Source organism: Hyla sarda, chromosome 4 (genome assembly GCF_029499605.1).
Source record: "Hyla sarda isolate aHylSar1 chromosome 4, aHylSar1.hap1, whole genome shotgun sequence".
Taxonomy (NCBI): Eukaryota; Metazoa; Chordata; class Amphibia; order Anura; family Hylidae; genus Hyla; species Hyla sarda.
The window spans coordinates 377,115,746-377,138,355 of NC_079192.1; the positions used below are offsets into that span (position 1 = coordinate 377,115,746).

The 22,610-nt window shown below is 46.1% G+C and overlaps 1 non-coding gene across 1 annotated transcript; it reads right to left on the reverse strand.

Moving 5' to 3' along the window:
• Nucleotides 1–1,501: 1,501 nt before the first annotated feature.
• On the reverse strand, nucleotides 1,502–1,604 carry LOC130268124 (U6 spliceosomal RNA). Its single transcript, XR_008843488.1, has one exon. It is a non-coding gene; the product is annotated as a U6 spliceosomal RNA (small nuclear RNA).
• Nucleotides 1,605–22,610: the final 21,006 nt, after the last annotated feature.

Sequence of the window (22,610 nt, forward strand, 5' to 3'; positions counted from 1 at the left end):
TAACCCTTTATTCTGATTCCGAGATTGTTTTTTCGTGACATATTCTACTTTATGTTAGTGGTAAATTTTCATTGTTACTTGCATCCTTTCTTGGGGAACAATCCCAAAATTTCATGAAAATTTTGGAAATTTAGCATTTTTCTAACTTTGAAACTCTTTGCTTGTAAGGCAAATGGATATTCCAAATAAATTATATATTGATTCACATATACAATATTTCTACTTTATGTTGGCATCATAAAGTTGACATGTTTTTGCTTTTGGAAGACATCAGAGGGCTTCAAAGTTCAGCAACAATTTTCCAATTTTTCACGAAAATGTAAAAATCTGAATTTTTCAGGGACCAGTTTAGTTTTGAAGTGGATTTGAGGGGCTTTCATGTTAGAAATATCCCATAAATTACCCCATTATAAACACTGCACCCCTTAAAGTATTCAAAATGACATTCAGAAAGTTTGTTAACCCTTTAGGTGTTTCACAGGAATAGCAGCAAAGTGAAGGAGAAAATTCAAAATCTTCATTTTTTACACTCCGTTGTTCTTGCAGAGCCATTTTCTGAATTTTTATAAAGAATAAAAGGAGAGAAGTCCCCACAAAATTTGTAACCCCATTTCTCTCGAGTAAGGAAATACCTCATATGTGGATGTAAAGTGCTCCGTGGGTGCACTAGAGGCCTCAGAAGGGAAGGAGCGACAATAGGAATGTGGAGAGTTTTGCTGAAATGGTTTTTGGGGGACATGTCACATTTAGGAAGCCCCTATGGTGCCAGAACAGCAAAAAAACTACACCCCTCAAGGAACATAAAAGGGGTACAGTGAGCCTTAACATCCCATAGGTGTTTGACGACTTTTCGTTAAAGTCGGATGTGTAAATGAAATTTTTTTCCCTAAAATGCTGTATTTTCCCCCAACTTTCAAATTTTTACAAGGGTAATAGGAGAAAATTCCCCCCAAAATTTGTAACCCGATTTCTTATGAAAATACCCCATGTGTGGACATCAAGTGCTCTGCTGGCGCACTACAATGCTCAGAAGAGAAGGAGTCACATTTGGCTAGAGGACATACCTGGATGGACTGAGCGACAGCAGACTCCAGCAGCGATCCCATGTGGCAGCTCGTGTAAAGATAAAAGGGAAATTCTAGGCCAGTGGGGCAGCAGGTGGACAGTGCAGTGGAGGGGGGGGGCTCAAGCATCTAGCAATCAGTTGGTAAGATGAATGTTATTGCACATGGGTGAGGATAGGTAAGGATTCCCAAGGATGCCAGATCATTCGATGCTTGTCAATTTGGCACTTAGACTCCCCCAATAATTCTTCCATTCTATGCAAATGGGACGTTTCCTGAAGCCAGGACTAAATTGACGGTGGGCGAGAGGACTTCCACTGGCGGGGGATAACTGTTAAAGGTGCCAGTAGTAAAAAAGATATCGGTCTGGAGGTGCCTTTCGACAGGCCAGCTGGTAGTATGGAAAGTAGGAGTTTCTGTGGGGTTTTCTGGAGCCAAAAAATATGGAACGCTTCATGAATTTGCATGTCATCCTTGCGCAGGGGCCATGCTAATCTTCTTTGTATCGTTCCAATTTTAGTATATGTGCTTCCAGAATAAATGGGGTTACAAATTTTGGGAGGCTTTTTTTCCTATTTTCCCTTGTGAAAATGAAAAATGTAGTTAAAATTTTTTTTTTCATTTTCCCATCCAAATTTTACGTACATTTGTCAAACACCTGTGGGGTGTTAAGGCTCATTATACCCTTTGTTATGTTCCGTGAGGGGTGTAGTTTCCAAAATGGGGTCACATGTGGGTATTTTTTTTTTTGCGTTTATCCGCTGTAAAATCAGCCACCCCTGTGCAAATCACCAATTTAGTCTTCAAATGTACATGGTGCACTCTCACTCCTGAGCCTTGTTGTGCGTCTGCAGAGGATTTTACGTCCACATATGGGGTATTTCCATACTCAGGAGAAATTGCGTCACATATTTTTGGGGTCTGTTTTTCCTTTTTCCTCTTGTGAAAATAAAAAGTATGGGGCAACACCAGCATGTTAGTGTAAAATTTTATATTTTTTTACACTAACAGGCTGGAGTAGACTCCAACTTTTCCTTTTCATAAGGGGTAAAAGGAGAAAAAGCCCCCCAAAATTTGTAATGAAATTGCTCCCGAGTACAGAAATACCCTCTTTTGCAAAATTACAACTCCCAGCATGCACTGACAGACCGTGCATGTTGATAGTTGTACTTTTGCAACAGCTGGAGGCACTCTGGTTGGAAAACCTTCAGTTAGGTACTGTTACCTAACGCAGTATTTTCCAAAAAGTTGGCCTCCAGCTGTTACAACAGCTGGAAGTACGCAACTACAACTTCTAGCATCGCAAGACAGCCATTTGCTGTTCATGCATGCTGGGAGTTGTAGTTTTACAAGATTTAGAGGGCCACAGTTTAGAGACCACTGCACAGTGATCTCCAAACTGTAGCCCTCCAGATCTTGCTAGGACACAGACTGCCTTCCGAATTCTGCACCCTCATCACCTCATGTGATCACCAATCACCGCCCGCTGCCGATGGTAAGTGATCTCTGGCACCTGTCCCCATCAGTTTCCCTGTTCTGAACGGACTACTGTGGGTGGGCAGAATGGGGTAATCGAACTTTAACACCCCCCCCCACCCCCGCCCCCGATCTGCAATTGGTTGGTTGTTTCTAACTGAACAATAGTAGGGATAGGAGGGGTGGTACCCCTGTCACCTCACTCCTATCCCTTCAGATGGATCGTGGGTGTCTTGGACACCCCCAATCCCCCTTATTTTCCAGGTCACCGGAGACCCGTATGACCCAGAATAGCCACAGATTGAGGATCTGAATTAACCCAGGAACCCCCTCGGCAATGTGTCGGTATGCCTGCTGAATGATTTCAGCAGGCATTCCGTTCCGGTCACTAACCGGCTAGCGGCGGGGACCAAAATTCCCACGGGCTTACCCATATGCCCTCAGTCCTTAAGGACTTTAAAACGGGGGCGTATGGATCCGCCTGCCATCCTTAACCCCTTAAGGACCCTTGACGTACGCGTACGTCATGACGCCCTGGTACTTAAGGACCCATGATGTACGCGTACGTCATGGAGAATTCCGGCTCCTGCCGCGCACCGGGCGGGGATCGGACCAGGATGCCTGCTGAAATCGTTCAGCAGGCATCCCGTGCAAACGCCCAGGGGGGTCATTAGACCCCCCTATGTCGGCGATCGCTGCAAATCGCAAGTTAATTCACACTTGCGATTTGCATGATTCCGGGTCATTACGGGTCTATGGTGACCAGGTGACCCGGAATATAAGGGGGATCGCGGTTGTCTAAGACACCCACAATCCCCCTAAAGCAATAGGAGTGAGGTGGCAGGGGTGCCACCCCTCCTATCCCTGCTATTGGTGGTCTACACGCGACCACCAATAGCAGATCGGGGGCGGGGGGGGTTAACTTTCGTTTTCCCCGTCCTGCCCACCCACAATAGGCGGGGTAGGACGGGGAAACGATGGGGAGCAGCGCCGAAGATCCACTTACCCTTCCGGGCGAGCGACGGAGGCTGTGGGGGCGACGGAGATTGGCGGGTGGCAATGGCGTGCGTCTGGATCCGACGGAAGCAGGTGAGTTGCCTAGCAACATCTGGAGGGTACAGTTTGAGACCATTATACAGTGGTCTCTAACTGTAGCCCTCCAGATGTTGCAAAACTACAACTCCTAGCATGCCCAGACAGCTGTTTGCTGTCTGGGCATGCTGGGATTTGTAGTTTTGCAACAGCTGGAGGACCACAGTTTGGAGATCACTTTGCAGTGTTCTCTAAAACTGTAGCCATCCAGATGTCGCAAAACTGCAAATCCCAGCATGCCCAAACAGCAAACAGCTGCCTCGGCATGCTGGGAGTTGTAGTTGTGTACCTCCAGCTATTGCATAACTACATCTCCCAGAATGCCCTTAGGCGATCAGTACATGCTGGGAGTTGTAGTTTTGAAACAGCTGGAGGCACACTGGTTGGAAAATACTGAGTTAGGTAACAGAACCTAACTGAAGGTTTTCCAACCAGTGTGTCTCCAGCTGTTGCAAAAGTACAACTCCCAGCATGCACGGTCTGTCAGTACATGCTGGGAGTTGTAGTTTTGAAACTGCTGGAGGTTTGCCCCCCCCCCCCCCATGTGAACGTACAGGTTACATTCACACAGACAGGTTTACAGTAAGTTTCCTGCTTCAAGTTTGGGCTGCGGCAAATTTTTCACCGCAGCGCAAACTCCTAGCGGGAAACTCACCGTAACACGCCAGTGCGAATGAACCCTAAAAACACTACACTAACACATAATAAAGAGTAAAACACTACATATACACCCCTTACACTGTCCCCCCAATAAAAATGAAAAACTTATTGTATGGCAGTGTTTCCAAAACGGAGCCTCCAGCTGTTGCAAAACAACAACTCCCAGCATTTCTGGACAGCCACTGACTGTCCAGGAATGCTGGGAATTTAGCAACAGCTGGAGGCACCCTGTTTGGGAATCACTGGTGTAGAATACCCCTATGTCCACCCCTATGCAATCTCTAATTTAGTCCTCAAATACGCATGGAGCTCTCTCACTTCGGAGCCCTGTCGTATTTCAAGGAAACAGTTTAGGGCCACATATGGGGTATTTCCGTACTCGGTAGAAACTGCACTACAAATTTTGGGGGGCTTTTTCTCCTTTTACCCCTTATGAAAAGGAAAAGTTGTGGGCTACACCAGCTTGTTAGTGTAAAAAAATTAAAAATTTTACGCTAACATGCTGGTGTTGTCCCATACTTTTTATTTTCACAAGCGTTAAAAGGAAAAAAGACCCCCAAAATTTGTAATGCAATTTCTCCTGAGTACAGAAATACCCCATATGTGGGCGTAAAATGCTCTGCGGGTGCACAACAAGGCTCAGGAGTGAGAGCGCACCATGTACATTTGAGGCCTAAATTGGTGATTTGCACAGGGGTGGCCAATTTTACAGCAGTTCTGACATAAATGCAAAAAAAAATACCCACATGTGATCCCATTTTGGAAACTACACCCCTCATGTAATGTAATAATGGGTACAGTGAGCATTTACACCCCACAGGTGTCTGACAGATTTTTGGAACAGTGGTCCGTGAAAATGAAAAATTTAATTTTTCATTTGCACAGCCCACTGTTCCAAAGATCTGTCAAACACCAGTGGGGTGTAAATACTCACTGCACCCCTTATTAAATTCTGTGAGGGGTGTAGTTTCCAAAATGGGGTCACATATGGGGGGGGGTCCACTGTTCTGGCACCACAGGTGGCTTTGTAAACGCACATGGCCCCTGACTTCCATTCCAAACAATTTTTTCCCAAAAGCTCAATGGCGCTCCTTCTCTTCTGAGCTTTGTAGTGCGCCAGCAGAGCACTTGACGTCCACACATGGGGTATTTCCATACTCAGAAGAGATGGGGTTTCAAAGTTTGGGGGGCATTTTGTCCTATTACCCCTTGTAAAAATTTTAAATTTGAGGAAAAACTAGCATTTTAGTGGAAAAAAAAAATCATTTACACTTCCAACTTTCACGAAAAGTCGTCAAACACCTGTGGGGTGTTAAAGCTCACTGGACCCCTTGTTACGTGCCTTGAGGGGTGTAGTTTCCAAAATAGTATGCCATGTTTTTTTTTTTTTTTTGCTGTCCTGGAACCATAGTGGCTTCCTAAATGGGACATGCCCCCCAAAAACCATTTCAGCAAATTTTGCTTTTCAAAAGCTAAATGTGACTCCTTCTCTTCTGAGCATTGTAGTTTGCCCGCAAAGCATTTTACGTCCTAACATGGGGTATTTCCATACTCAGAAGAGATGGGGTTACACATTTTGGGGGTCATTTTGTCCTATTATCCCTTGTAAAAAAAAATCATTTGAGGGAAAACTAGCATTTTAGTGGAAAAAAAAAATTCACATCCAACTTTAACGAAAAGTCATCAAACACCTGTGGGGTGTTAAGGCTCACTGGACCCCTTGTTACGTGCCTTGAGGGGTGTAGTTTCCAAATGTGACAAGCCCCCCAAAAACCATTTCAGAAAAACTCACTCTCCAAAATCCCACTGTTTTTCCTTCCCTTTTGAGTCCTCTACTGCGCCCGCCGAACACTTGACATACACATATGAGGTATTTTCTTACTCAAGAGAAATTGGGTTACACATTTTAGGAAGATTTCTCTCATTTAACCCCTTGTAAAAATTCAATAACTTGGTCTACAAGAACATGCCAGTGTAAAAAATGAAGATTTAGAATTTTCTCCTTCAATTTGCTGCTATTCCTGTGAAACACCTAAAGGGTTAACAAACCTTTTGAATGTCCTTTTGAATACTTTGAGGGGTGCAGTTTTTATAATTGGGTCATTTGTGGGGTATTTCTAATAAGAAGTTCCTTCAAATCCACTTCAAAACAGAACTGGTCCCTGAAAAATTTCGATTTAGAAAATTTTGAGAAAAATTGGAAAATTGCTGCTTTACTTTGAAGCCCTCTGATGTCTTTCAAGAGTAAAAAACATGTCAACTTTATGATGGAAACATAAAGAAGACATATTGTATATGTGAATCAATATATAATTTATTTGGATTATTAATTTTCCTTATAAGCAGAGAGCTTCAAATTTAAAAAAATGCAAAATTTTAAATTTTTTCATTAAAGTTTGGAATTTTTCTCCAAGAAATGATGCAAATATCGACAACATGTTACCACTAACATAAAGTAGAATATGTCACGAAAAAAATTATCTCAGAATCAGAATGAAAGCATCCCAGAGTTATTAATGTTTAAAGTGACAGTAGTCAGATGTGCAAAAAATGGCCGTGTCCTACAGTGAAAATTGGCTGGGTCCTTGAGGGTTTAAGGGGTTAAAGGGCCAGTGCACCAATAATTGGTGCTTTGCAGAATCAGTCCCTATTTAGTTCCGGCACTTCCTGCGGCTCGCTGCCAGATATTTGTGCCCTAATTGCCAAGAGAAAGTGTATTTTGTGTCTAGTCTCGCCATGTATCTGATCCCCAGCTACGTATATTGACCTTGCTCCTGTGCCGCCTGCCTTTTGACCTCCTGCTTCATGACCTGACCTTGCTGCATTACCACCTGTCCTGACCTCCTGCCTGTCCTGACTAGGTCTGAGTCTCATCCTACCTGTGCCATGTTATATTTTGGCTGCCTATGGGGACAAGTTGTATCAGGGGTAGCGACCTGCATGCTGCCTGCTGTAGCAATTCCATCCCAATTTGTGGCGGGCTCTGGTGAAAACCAGTGGCACCTTACACTCTGCTCCCTGATAGGGCCCAAGTCATCTTCCTCAACAGGTCAGTGGTTCCACCTACCACAGCCATTACAGGCCATAGATCCCACCAAGGTACCTTTGTCCAGTGTCTCTGATCTCTCCACTATTGTCGCACAGCAGTCCATGCAGACTGAGCAGCAAGTACAGCAGTTGTCTCAGCTTACTGCACTGATGCAGTTTCTCACCTCACAACCGCCACAACCAGCTCCTGGGGGCTCCAAGATTTCTTTATCTTTGCTCTCCAAGTATGACAGAGATCACAAGTTGTGTAGAGGTTTTGTCACTCAATGCTCTATGCATCTGGAACTCTTTGCTGACCAGTTCCCTATGGAATATGCTAAAGGGGTATTCGTCATCAGTCTTTTGTCTGGCAAAGCTCTGGCCTACTCCTCTTTGGGATCGTAATGATCCAGTGTCTACTAACCTCCAATCCTTTCACGCATAATTCTGCAATGTCCTTGAAGAATCGGCGCAGGCTTCTTCAGCTGAGGCAGCCCTCTTGAATTTCTGTCAAGGGAACTCTTCTGTAGGGGATTACACAGTACAATTCTGCATTCCTGGCTTCCGAACTGGCCTGGAATGATGAGGCATTGTGCGCTCCCTTCAAAAAAGGACTTTCTAGTAGAATCAAGGATGCCCTTGCTGCACGAGACCTGTCGACTTCCTTGAGTGATCTAATCAACTTGGCCACTCAAATAGATGTCTGATATTCTGAGAGACAGGAAGAGCTTCGCCATGAAAGAGAATCTGTCCGAACTCGTCGGTTCTCTCGCCTGGTACCTGTGTTCCAGCGTCCGCTTCATTCTTCTCCTATGCCACCAGTGGAGGAGCCTATTCATTCTCCGCTTCTGCCTTCTTGGATTCCGGTTCTGCGGGAAATTTTATTGATGCTTCCTTGGTCCAAAAGCATCATCTCCCTGTGTCTCGGCTAGTCAAGCCTCTATATATTTATTTTGTCAATGGAGGGAACCTGAATGGTTTGGTCTTGTTCTGCACCGAACCTCTCACCATGCAGGTGGGAGTGTTACATAAGGAGAAGATAGAGTTCTTTGTGCTTCCTCATTGTACCTCTGAACTTCTTCTAGGACTTCCTTGGCTTCAGCGTCACTTTCCACAACTTGACTGGAGAGGTTTCTCGTTGGGGAACTTTCTGTCATGGACACTGTCTGGAGTCCACCAAGCCTTAGACGGTTCAATCTTCTCCTATTAAGTCAGCCCTACCTCTCCCTTATCAAAATTATTTTGATGTGTTCTGCAAGAAACAGGCTGAGACTCTTCCACCACATCATTCCTATGTTTGCCCCATTGATTTTCAACCTGGCACTACTCCCCTCCCCCCTGCCCCCGGGGAAGAATTTACCCACTGTCAGTACCTGAGACACAAGCTATGGCTAAATATACCCAAGAAAACCTACAAAAGGGTTTCATGAGCAAGTCCTCCTCTCCAGCTGGGGCTGGATTCTGCGTCCCTGTATTGACTACAGGGTTTAAGCAAGATTACGATCAAAAAACGCTATCCTTTGCCTTCAATTTCAGAACTTTTTTATCATTTACTGGGAGACATAATCTTCTCTAAGTTGGATCTGAGGGGAGCATACAATCTTATTCGAATTTGTGAAGGCGATGAATGGAAGACAGCCTTTAACACCTGAGATGGCCATTTTGAGTACCTTGTCATGCCTTTTGGTCTCTGCAATGTTCCCACTGTCTTCCAAGAATTTGTGCACGACATCTTCCGAGATCTGTTGTACACCTGTATGGTTGTCTACCTGGATGATATTCTGATTTTTTCTCCCAATTTGGAGGCTCCTCGTTTCCATCTGGTCCGGGAGAATCATCTGTATGCCAAGCTTTACAAATGCCTCTTTGAGAAAACAAGTCTTCCATTCCTTGGATACATTGTCTCCCACCAAGGTCTACAGATGGATCCTGCCGAGCTTTCAGCAGTTTTTGACTGGCCACGTCCTTCCGGTCTATGGGCTATTCAACGATTTTTGGGGTTTGCCAATTACTACCGTCAATTAATTCCACACTTTTCTTCCTTGGTTGTCCCAATTGTAGCCCTCACCAAAAAGAATGGCAACCCCAAGAACTGGTCTCCTGAGGCTGAAGAGGCCTTCTCTTGGTTAAAATCTGCCTTTGCTTCTGCACCTGTTTTCACAAGCTGTTCTTTTTGGAGGTAGATGCATCTTCCGTAGGAGCTGGCACAGTTTTAACTCAGAAAACCCCCAAAGGCAAGAATATCACCTGTGGGTTTTTTCCAAGACCTTTTCACCTGTGGAGAGGAATTACTATATTGGCGATAGGGAACTTCTTGCTATAAAACTTGCCTTAGAAGAATGGCGTGATCTTTTGGAGGGTTCCAGCATCTTTACTTATCACAAGAACCTTTTGTATCTTCAGTCTGCTCAACGTCTGAATCCCGGCTAGGCAAGATGGTCGCTCTTCTTCTCCAGGTTCAATTTTTTTATTAATTTCCATCCTGCCTACAAGATCATTAGAGTCGATGCACTTTCCAGGTCCTCAGATATGGTTGGTCATATTATTCCACCCGAGTGTTGCAGTCCCCCAGCAAGCTCCAACAGGAAGATCCTTCGTACCACCTCTATTGAGATTCAGAGTGCTGAGTTGGGGTCATTCTTCTTGGGTAGCAGGCCATTCCGGAGTGCAGAAGTCTTTTCAATTAATCTCTTGGCATTATTGGTGGCCCACCCTCAAACGAGGTGTCACAGACTTTGTCAGTTCCTGTGCTACCTGTGCCCAAGACAGGACTCCTCGGCAAAGACCTGCTGGCCTTCTACAGCATCTTCCTATTCCCACACACTCAATGGTTGCAAACAGTTATGAACTTTATTACCTATCTGACCCCATCCTATAACAATATGGTCATCTGGGTGGTGGTCGATCGGTTCTCCAAGATGGCTCATTTTATTCCATTGCTTGGTTTACCATCTGCTCCACAACTGGCCAAACACTTCCTTCAGCATATCTTCCGCTTACATGGTCTCCCGTCTCACATGGTCTCCAACAGCGGGGTGCAATTAGTCTCTCTCTCTTTGTTCTGGTGAGCTTTATGTTCGCGTCTAAAAATCAAGTTGAATTTCTCATCTTCCTATCACCCTCAATCCAATGGACAAGTCGAGAGAGTAAATCAATTTCTTCATCATTTAGTTTCGGCCCGACAGGATGACTGGGTCGATCTTTTACCCTGGATGGAATTCTCATACAATCATAGAGACTCTGAGGCCACAAAGTCTTCCCCATTCTTTGTCATCTACGGAATTCATCCTGACCCTCCTCTTCCAGTCACCTCGGGTGTCCCAGCTGTTGATAAACTAGTTTGGGATTTCACGTCCATCTGGCAGCAGACTCATCGCTCATTGCTTCAAGCCTCCTCTCGTATGAAAACCCAAGTGGATAAGAAAAGAAGTCCTCCTCCATGTTTCTCTCCTGGTGATAAAGTCTGGTTATCCTCCAAATGTATCCTTTTTTAAAATTCCCAGCAACAAGTTGGGCCCTCATTTCATGGGTCCGTTTGAGGTTATACAAAGGATTAATCCGGTCTCTTTTAAACTTTGTCTGCCTTCCTCTGTTCGCATTCCGAATTATTTCCATGTCTCCCTTCTCAAGCCAGTTGTGATCAATTGGTTCTCTCAATATGGTGTTGCCACTCCTGTTTCTGGGTCTTCTGATGTCTACGAGGTCAAAGAGATCTTAGCTTCGAAAACGGTAAGAAAGATACTTTATTTTATGGTAGACTGGAGAGGATTCAGCCCAAAAGAGAGATCTTGGGAGCTGGAGGAGAATATCCTGGACCGTGACTAACTTCGGAACTTTTAAAGTCCCAAAAAGAGGGAGAGACCCAAGGGGAGGTTGGTACTATCATGTCCCACGCTCCGGTCGGGCACTCCAGCCAGGAGCGCTCTCTCCTGTCCCTCTATGTCCCTGGCAGTGCTGCGGTTCGCATTGTGGGATGCGCCCGCATGCGAATCCCGGACTGCCGCTCACCTTTCTCTCCCTCCTCCAGTCATGTCCCTTGGTCCTGCTCTGTTCTCATCCTGCCCATTCCTGTCGGCGTGCCCCGACTCTTCTGAATTTAAATTGCCAGTGCCTATTTATTTCCGGCAATTCCTGTGGCTCGCTGCTGGATCTTTGTGCCAGTTGCCAAGAGACAGCATATTTTGTGTCCAGTCTTGGCGTGTATCTGATCCCCTGCTACGTATACTGACCTTGCTCTTGTGCCACCTGCCTTCTGACCTCCTGCTTCGTGACCTTACCTTGCTCTTGTGCCGCCTGCCTTCTGATCTCCTGCTTTGTGACCTGACCTTGCTGCATTGCCACCTGTCCTGACTCCCTGCCTGTCCTGACTATGTCTGAGTCTCATCCTACCTGTGCCACGTTATACCTCGGCTGCCTGTGGGGACAAGTCGTATCTGGGGTAGCGACTGGGGTGCCGCCTGCTGCAGCAAGTCCATCCCGCTTTGCAGTGGGCTCTGGTGAAAACCAGCGGCACCTTAGACTCCGCTCCCTGGTACGACCCAAGCCATCTTCCTCAACAGGTCAGTGGATCCACCTACCACAGCCGTTACAATATCCTGTCCTCATATGCTGACCTCATATCCCATCCTCATATCCTGTCCTCATATCCTGACAGCATATCCAATCCTCATATTCCTTTCTTATATCTTAATATCACATCTGGATCTTGTATCCCGACCTCGTATGCCAAGCTCTTATCACGCCCTCACATCCCGATCTCACATGCCATCCTAATATCCCATCCTCATTACCCTCGCACTAACATATCCTCTACCCCACCCTAACTAATCCCTGCACCTTAAAAGCCCTGGACAATCTCTGCATTCTGAGAATAAGACGATCAGGAGATGTACTGGAAGTATTATAGACTTGCATAAAACATCAGAAAAAAAAACACCCTTGCAAATGGGGATGGGTTAGGGCTAATTTAACTCATATATATATATATATATATATATATATATATATATATATATACAGTATATGATTATATTGCATCTCAAAAGTTTTTTTTTTTCAATAATAGGTAATTTGGTCCCTGAAAGCAAAATGAGGCAACTTTCTAAACAGTCTTTACTATGTAGATAAAGATAAGGAAAACCCATCAGGCAGACTTTCTGCGCTCTAAGCGTTAGATTTAAGTGCAGGGAGAAGGAATGACTTTGATTCCAGCGAGTGGATAGGAGGGGAAAGAGAAACCTTGGAGATTAGCTTACACAGGCTTGAGAAAGAGAGGCAAGATTGTGTGTATTATGAATCCCTGAAGAAGGAAGCTAGGGTCAAAAACCATAAAGGGGAACTCTGGTGGAAACAAGTGGAAAACAAATGTTTTCAAATCAGCTGGTCCCAGAAAGTTAAACAGATTTGTAAATTACTTATATTTAAACATCTAAAGCTTTCCAGTACTTATCAGCTGTTGTATACAACAGAGAAAATTGGGAAGTCATTTTCAGTCTGACAACTGTGCTCTCTGCTGACACCTCTGTCCGTGTCAGGAATTGTCCAGATTAGAAGCATATTCCCATAGAAAACCTCTTCTACTCTGGTCAGTTCATAGGTGTCAACAGAGAGCAGTCAGACTGGAAAGAACTTCAAACATTTCTCTGTAATATATCTGTAGTATACAGCAGCTGATAATTCCTTCAAGGGTTAAGATTTTTTAATAGAAGTAATTTACAAATCTGTTTAACTTTCTGACGCCAGTTGATTTGAAACCTTTTTTTTTCCCATCAGAGTTCCCCTTTAAGTTTAGTTTACACCCCAGTTGAAATATTAACTTACTATGTTACCAAGTTTGTGACTCTATGTGAACTGCCAGTATATACAGAATGATTATGCAACCACCAAGCATCTGTAAAATTATAGTGGGTTCTGCATACAAAGGACCATTCATGTATTGCTGCATCTTCTACAGTGAGGTGGTCACCACCAAACCCCTCACTATTTTATCACAAGCCCATAGGGAGTGACCCTAACTGCACCTAACATTGCCACTAGCCTAGGCCTCAATCCCCTGACTATGAATGGGCCACTGCAAAAACTACAATGATCGATATACAGCGTTATTTAATAAGTTGTACCTTTCAAAATGAAGTAGTAGTGTTTTATAATATTACTTTAATGGACAAGTGGCAGTGGTGCCACAGTCACTGCACCTTTGCACCAGAGCATTTTTATTCACTTATATTGCAAGGGGTCTTCAGACAGAACGGATGACTTTGCATGCGCAGAGGAGCAAAACTTCTAGAGGTGTATGCAGGGCTCAAGTCCTGCAGGAACTCGTGGGAACTGAGTTCCTCCACTTTTTTCACAGCAGGAACGCAGTTCCCATTAGCAGGAGTCCAGCAGGACCAGCCCTTAAAGGGGTACTCTGCCCCTAGACATCTTATCCCTTATCCAAAGTATAGGAGATAAGATGTCTGATCGAGGGGCTCCCCCCCCCCCAAATCTCGGCTGCGGCACTCCAGACATCCGGTGTACGGAGCGAGCTTCGCTCCATGCTGGATGACTGGTGATGCGGGGCAGAGGCTCGTGACGTCACAGTAATGCCCCCTCAATACAAGTCTATGAGAGGGGGCGTGACGGCCCTCACGCCCCCTCCCATAGACTTGCATTGAGGGTTCGTGATGTCACGAGTCGCTGCACCCAACGCTCTAAAGGAGCGCCGGGTGCAGCAGTGAGAACAAGGGGGTCCCCAGCAGCGGGACCCATGGGATCAGACATCTTATCCCCTATGCTTTGGATAGGGTAAAAGATGTCTAGTACCCCTTTAAGTTGAAATCTTGGGTGAGTTCCCACACTTTTTTTTCCCAGGACTTGACCACTTGGTGTATGTAATGCCATGTGTATTGACACATATGTTGGGAGCAGGCAGTCAGCCAGGGAAAATCATATGTTGAATGTTCAAAAGAAGATAAATGGGGTCAGATGACCATGTGGGGGATCAACGGATTGGTAGGTAATTGTAAAAGGTGTACTTAGGATCTGTACTTAGGATCAATTCTTACATAAAGAGTAGAACTCGAAAAACCACTTTAAATCAGCTAACCATGATTCAGTTAAAAACAAACATCTATTTTGTTTTCTTCTCAGAAACAGCACCACTCATGGCTGTGTCTGGAAGTGCAATTTAGCCACAGAAAATGCATACTGCAAAATCAAACATGGCCTATGGACTCGAGAAGGCCTGTTTGTAAAAAAAAAAAAAAAAACCTTTATAAAGAACCCAAACAATCATCAAAACTGTACCACTAGGCAACTGACTGCAGCAGATCCATCTTTTGAAAAACCCGTCCCTTTAAGGAGTATGAATCACCTCCCTGTGTCTGCGGTACATTTCAAGTACTAGAAATACAGATACAATTGTTAAATAAAGCGCAAAAATCATCAGGTTACCCTATCCAATAAAATAATTTGATGTGATAGCCCCGCTGCATTATTTAGTGGTGACATTATGATTTGAGTGCGTTGTAGCTTTAGCTGCGCACCGCTCTCTTTTTCCCATAGTTTGCTTTAAGCTACAAAGAACATTATTTAGTAAAGCAAGGCATTGACAAGAACTTTAAACATATATTAGCTCATGGAAGCTGATAAAAGCTCACCGGAATGAAATGCGCTGCAAAAAAAAGAGCTTTCAACTTTTTACCAAAATGTGCTGCTTCCTAAGTGATCAAAAGATTGTGTACAGAGGGGTATAGAACAAAATCCACACTGCTGGGATCTGGATGGGAATACAGCATACTGTATATGAAAGAGAATTAGATAACCGGCATGGGATAGAACACATCTGCCTGTCTGCTATATCAGGAAATCTCCATATTGGTTTTCATGTAGTCATGTCCACATTTCGTTCATCATGTTGTTTATCAAGTTATTTCTGATATAAATACAGTACATGGTGAGGATTCTTAAAGGGGTACTTTCAAATCAGATTTTTTTTTTAAAACAGATTTGTAAATTACTTCTATTTAAAAATCTTAATCCTTCCAGTACTTATCAGCTGCTGTATGCTCCAGAGGAAGTTGCGTAGTTGCTTCCAGTCTGACCACAGTGTTCTCTGCTGCCACCTCTCTCCGTGTCATGAACTGTTCAGAGTAGGAGCAAATCCCCATAGTAAACCTCTCCTGCTTCACACAGTTCCTGACATGGACAGAGGTGTCAGCAGAGATCACTGTGGTCAGACTGGAAACAACTACACAACTTCCTCTGAAGCATACAGCAGCTGATAAGTACTGGAAGGTAAGGATATTTAAATAGAAAGATATTTAAATAGAATTCATTTTCAAATCTGTTTAACTTTATGGAATCAGTTGATTTGAGTACCCCTTAAATGGGCATTTTTTATAATCAGTTCTACCATGTCCACAGTATAACAGGCCATTGGCGCAATCCACAGAAAAAGAGCTATAGTCATGTGCCGTATGCTTATTACTAGCAAGTTGTCAATGGGGCCAAAACCTGGGCAGATGTGATTGACAAGCAAGGAGCTTTCTATGTCACAGTCAGCATCCTCCTGTAATGGCTTCAAAGGACACCTTCCAGGACTTTTGTGCTGCTATCCAGGCAAATAGATACCCATTCTAGCCAACGATGTGAAACTCTACAGTGCCAGGAGAAGGTGTTCCACGGCAATTCTCTTCCTTAGACTGTTTTTGTTTATCCTACTTTAACACAGACATAGACATTATTATTTAAATGCCCATAGCACAGTATGAGTGGTCTAATAGGGTGAAACCTGATGACAGTTTCTATTTAAGAGTCTACTGTGTATTATTACTGAGTTTCATGTATAAGCAGTATGCAGTAGACAGTTGAGCTCCCCCTAGTGGTGGATATAGACTTCTAATCACTGCCACAGTGGTATCTAGTCTCAGTCAGTGATTGGCTGAGCAGGTAGGTACTGCTGAAATAGCTGTTACGCCTAGCGCTCCGGGTCCCCGCTCCTCCCCGGAGCGCTTACGGCGTCTCTCTCTCCGCAGCGCCCCGGTCGGTCCCGCTGACCGGGAGCGCTGCACTGTCATGGCCGTCGGGGATGCGATTCGCACAGCGGGACGCGCCCGCTCGCGAATCGCATCCCAGGTCACTTACCCGTCCCGGTCCCCTGCTGTCATGTGCTGGCGCGCGCGGCTCCGCTCTCTAGGGCGCGCGCGCGCCAGCTCCCTGAGACTTAAAGGGCCAGTGCACCAATGATTGGTGCCTGGCCCAATTAGCTTAATTGGCTTCCACCTGCTCCCAGCCTATATCTGTTCTCTGTCCCTGCACTTCCCTGCCGGATCTTGTTGCCTTAGAGCCTAGTGAAAGCGTTACTGTGTTGTCCTTACTGTGTACTTGACCTCCTGCTATTACCTTACTGACTACGATCCTTGCTGCCTGCCCCGACCTTCTGCTACGTCCGACCTTGCTTTTGTCTACTCCCTTGTACCACGCCTATCTTCAGCAGTCAGAGAGGTTGAGCCGTTGCTAGTGGATACGACCTGGTCACTACCGCCGCAGCAAGACCATCCCGCTTTGCGGCGGGCTCTGGTGAAAACCAGTAGTGACTTAGCACCGGTCCACTAGCACGGTCCACGCCAATCCCTCTCTGGCACAGAGGATCCACCTCCTGCCAGCCGGCATCGTGACAGTAGATCCGGCCATGGATCCCGCTGAGGTTCCCCTGCCTTCTATCTCTGATCTCACCACGGTGGTCGCCCAGCAATCCCGACAGATCGCCCATCTAACCCACCAGCTGTCGGAAGTGTCCACCACGGTGCAGCAACTTCAGTCGCAACTTCTGCCTCTGCTACAGCAGCAACCATCTCCTCCGCCAGCTCCTGCACCCCTTCCGCAGCGAGTGGCCACTCCTAGCCTCCGCTTGTCCTTGCCGGACAAATTTAATGGGGACTCTAAGTTTTGCCGTGGCTTTCTTTCGCAATGTTCCCTGCACTTGGAGATGATGTCGGACCAGTTTCCTACTGAAAGGTCTAAGGTGGCTTTCGTAGTCAGCCTTCTGTCTGGAAAAGCCCTGTCATGGGCCACACCGCTCTGGGACCGCAATGACCCCGTCACTGCCTCTGTACACTCCTTCTTCTCGGAAATTCGAAGTGTCTTTGAGGAACCTGCCCGAGCCTCTTCTGATGAGACTGCCCTGCTGAACCTGGTCCAGGGTAATTCTTCCGTTGGCGAGTACGCCATACAATTCCGTACTCTTGCTTCTGAACTATCCTGGAATAATGAGGCCCTCTGCGCGACCTTTAAAAAAGGCCTATCCAGCAACATTAAAGATGTTCTGGCCGCACGAGAAACTCCTGCTAACTTGCATGAACTCATTCATCTAGCCACTCGCATTGACATGCGTTTTTCTGAGAGGCATCAAGAGCTCCGCCAGGAAAAAGACTTAGATCTCTGGACACCTCTCCCACAGTCTCCATTGCAATCTGCGTCTAGGCCTCCCGCCGAGGAGGCCATGCAAGTGGATCGGTCTCGCCTGACCCTGGAAGAGAGGAATCGCCGTAGGGAAGAGAATCTTTGTCTGTACTGTGCCAGTACCGAACATTTTTTGGTGGATTGCCCTATCCGTCCTCCACGTCTGGGAAACGCACGCTCGCACCCAGCTCTCGTGGGTGTGGCGTCTCTTGATGCTAAGTCGGCTTCTCCACGTCTCACGGTGCCTGTACGGATTTCTCCTTCAGCCAACTCTTCCCTCTCAGCCGTGGCCTGCCTGGACTCTGGTGCCTCTGGGAATTTTATTCGGGAGTCCTTGGTGAATAAATTCCGCATCCCGGTGACCCGTCTCGTCAAGCCACTCCACATTTCCGCGGTCAACGGAGTCAGGTTGGATTGCACCGTGCGTTACCGCACGGAGCCCCTCCTAATGTGCATCGGACCTCATCACGAGAGAATTGAGTTTTTGGTCCTCTCCAATTGCACTTCCGAAGTTCTCCTTGGACTACCCTGGCTTCAACACCATTCCCCAACCCTGGATTGGTCCACAGGGGAGATCAAGAGCTGGGGTTCCTCTTGTTTCAAGGACTGCCTTAAACCGGTTCCCAGTACTCCCTGCCGTGACCCTGTGGTTCCCCTTGTAACCGGTCTGCCGCCCTGCCATAAGAAGTGCCTCTCCCTCCCTCCCAGTCCAGTCAGGCAAGCCTCGGTGCCTCCCCATGGCCCCCGTCCTGGTGTCACACTGCCCCGTGCCAGGCCTCGCCCTCTGCCCTCCCTCCCCATTCCCACTCCTGCTGTACTGCCTGCCCTTGAGGAAACCCTCCATTCTTTCCCGGTCTCCTCATCCCAGGGGAGGCAGTTACCGGGCAAAGAGAAGGGGAGACCTAAGGGGGGGGGGTACTGTTACGCCTAGCGCTCCGGGTCCCCGCTCCTCCCCGGAGCGCTTACGGCGTCTCTCTCTCCGCAGCGCCCCGGTCGGTCCCGCTGACCGGGAGCGCTGCACTGTCATGGCCGTCGGGGATGCGATTCGCACAGCGGGACGCGCCCGCTCGCGAATCGCATCCCAGGTCACTTACCCGTCCCGGTCCCCTGCTGTCATGTGCTGGCGCGCGCGGCTCCGCTCTCTATGGCGCGCGCGCGCCAGCTCCCTGAGACTTAAAGGGCCAGTGCACCAATGATTGGTGCCTGGCCCAATTAGCTTAATTGGCTTCCACCTGCTCCCAGCCTATATCTGTTCTCTGTCCCTGCACTTCCCTGCCGGATCTTGTTGCCTTAGAGCCTAGTGAAAGCGTTACTGTGTTGTCCTTACTGTGTACTTGACCTCCTGCTATTACCTTACTGACTACGATCCTTGCTGCCTGCCCCGACCTTCTGCTACGTCCGACCTTGCTTTTGTCTACTCCCTTGTACCGCGCCTATCTTCAGCAGTCAGAGAGGTTGAGCCGTTGCTAGTGGATACGACCTGGTCACTACCGCCGCAGCAAGACCATCCCGCTTTGCGGCGGGCTCTGGTGAAAACCAGTAGTGACTTAGAACCGGTCCACTAGCACGGTCCACGCCAATCCCTCTCTGGCACAGAGGATCCACCTCCTGCCAGCCGGCATCGTGACAATAGCTCATCTTAAAAGCAGGAAGAAGCAGCGATGATCAGGTATTGGACAACATCAGGCCAGGAGCTGCGGGATTTAAGATGTGAAAAAATTCTATTGCTCATATGCTATTTCCCACTTTTTACCCATTAACTTAAAGAACTGACTGTTCACTTACTGCCTAATATATCCCACCACTTGATAGGCGCCAGTGTTAGTCCCCCCATGGTTTAATGTTATGGCTGATCGGTGAAAAGTAACATTAACACACTGGCCTGAATGCAAACATTTTTTTTATATAAATACAAGAAAAATGTGCAAAATATGGAGTTCCAGGGATTTTTCTGCAATGAAGCTCTAAGGGAGAGATTTACTCGATGGCCTTGTCCTAAGTCGTTCCTCAACAGTGTTTATAGAGTAACAATGGGAAGGACAAGAGCGAATTCATTCATCTGTCTCCGTGGATAATGTGTGAGCACAGACAATAAAAGCCTGATAACAGTGAAGAAAACCTGAGGATACAGAGGTCAAAATAAGGGCAGAAAACAGCAGAAAAATTAAAGACATCGTAGTATGGGAAAACAGTGGCGCACCGGCCTGGGGTATAATATGGAAAACCTAACAATGGTTTATATAACCCCACAATTCCATAGGTGAAGCTGGAACAGTGTTTGATGCCACCATGGGACTTCAGGAAAGAGGGGCTTAGCCCTTGTTGCTCTTGCCCCTTTTACTTTTAGGTTGGAAGAACCTGAGGACAATTGATAGCTCTCTCTGTTTAGGAGGGCCATAATGCCTCTCCTATGCTGTGTCTACAGATTACACCACCATGCTGTGCAAATATATATATATTTTTTTTTTATATTTCCATCCACAGACCCATATGAGGGCTTGCTTTTTTGTGGGATCAATTGTACTTTATAATGGCACCTTTTAATTTGCAATCTTGTTTCTTTTGGGAGCTTTCTGTTTTATGCAGTGCGCTTAACGGTAAAACTGATGTGTTCTATTTATTCTCTTGGTCGATACAATTAACTCCTTAAGGACACAGCCAATTTTGGCCATAAAAGGGGTACTCCACCCCTAGACATCTTATTCGCTATTCAAAGGATAGGGGATAAGATCTCTGATCAGGGGGGTCCGGCCACTGGGACCCCCACAATCTCTGTGCAGCACCCAGCGTTCTTAACATTATGTTCAGAACGCTGAGTGCCAGTGGTTGTGGCTGTGATGTCATGTCACGCTCCCTCAAGATGTCACGCCACACCCCCTCATGACTTCACACCACGCCCCCTCCACTCATGTCAATGGGAGGGCGTGGTAGCGTGATAGACATGAATGGAGGGGGTGTGGCATGATGTCAGTGCAACGGGCGCCGGAACTTAGCATTCTGTACATATTGTTCAGGATCCAGTACTCCGCGATCATACTTCTTGTCCCCTAGGGGATCAGATGTCAAGGGGTGGAGTCCCCCCTTTGAGGACACAGAAATTTTCATTTTTGCATTTTTGTTTTTTAAGAGACATAACTTTTTTCTTTTTCCACCCACATAGAGGGGTTTGTTTTTCTCTCCCGCAGAAGGGTGAATTAGTGTATGTCCAAGCTCAGGCTTCATTGTTACATAGGTGAACTACAGAGCTTTCCACACCTCTCTTTATGGAATTATACATATTTTCCTTGTCCTTAATGGCAACATTGTGGCTCAATGCACCAGTATCACACACCAATCTCTTCTTTATCGTCAGATTCTTAAGGCTGTGCTGCCATGGACACCCACTTCAAAGGGGAAGCTAAGGAAGTGCTGCTGATTACTGTGCCTTGCCTTTTTACCACCAACCAAGTGCATAAAATTCCCAAACAGGTGAAGGTCAAAGCAAAACAGAGGATAAGTTAGAGCCTGCTGCAACAGCTTCATAATAGACATGTCCCTCTGCAGCTGCAGCATGGTTCACAGCTTTTTCTGAGGCTCCCCTTTGTAAGGCCCTGTTCTTAGGAAACTGCTTTATGCCTTGGCCTAGGTCTTATCTCTCAGTACAGAAAGCTACTGGGTATCGTATGGTCTCAGCCACAGTCTGCTCACTTCCTTGAAAACTGCTCTATATATACTTTTTACAACAGTGACATCTACTGTAACTAAACCACATGCATTGATCTACATCTAATAGGGTAGGACAGGCATAATACAGTAGATACATTATATATGCATGAAAAGGGAGGGCACATATGAGGATTACTCCCCTTACAGGTCTCCTAACATGCCTAAATGGCCATAGTATAATCTGCCACTGCCTATTTAATTTAGACAAACACAAATGTTATTTCTAGAGATGAGCGAACTTTTCAAAAATTTGATTCGGCCGATTCACCGAATTTTCCGAAAAAGTTTGTTTTGTTTCGAATTTTTTCGCAGCGAATCTATATTAAAAAAGGCTATTTCTAGCCTACATACAGTCTCTATAGGGGTATAGAACACTTTGCTGTGTTCTAAAACACATTTGGAGTGTACTGGGTTAGTGAAATAATACTGTTATTCAGAATAACATGCAGATTACCGGCCTCGCTTTTAGAATCACTGCCACACAGCAGCACAATTACAGAGCCTGGTGGTAGCATCAGTGTCAGGAGACCATATAGTGACTGAATGACACAGCGTGGAGGTGTTGGCAGCATGAGGACACCATATAGTGGCTGAATGGCACAGCGTGGAGATGTTGGCAGCATGAGGACACTATATAGTGGCTGACTGACACAGCGTGGAGGTGTTGGTAGCATGAGGAGACCATATAGTGGCTGAATGACACAGTGTGGAGGTGTTGGCAGCATGAGGAGACCATATAGTGGCTGAATGACACAGCGTGGAGGTGTTGGCAGAATGAGGACACCATATAGTGGCTGAATGACACAGCTTGGATGAAGCTGAAGGATGAGGACACCATATAGTGGCTGAATGACACAGCATGGACAGCTTGTCAGCATGGGGAGACCATATAGTGGCTGAATGACACAGCATGGAGGTGTTGGCAGCATGAGGAGACCATATAGTGGATGAATGGCACAGCCCGGAGTTGCCAGCAGCATGAGTAGGCTTTAGGCCTTCACAATCCCTAAGTTTAAAAGATGAATTAAGAAATTTAAACCGAAGATTTTGCTACCTATGAGAAAATTTGAAATTCCCAGACCCAGGCCAAACAGCGGCATCAGTAACCCATATATTGCCTGAATGACACAGCCTGGAGTTGCT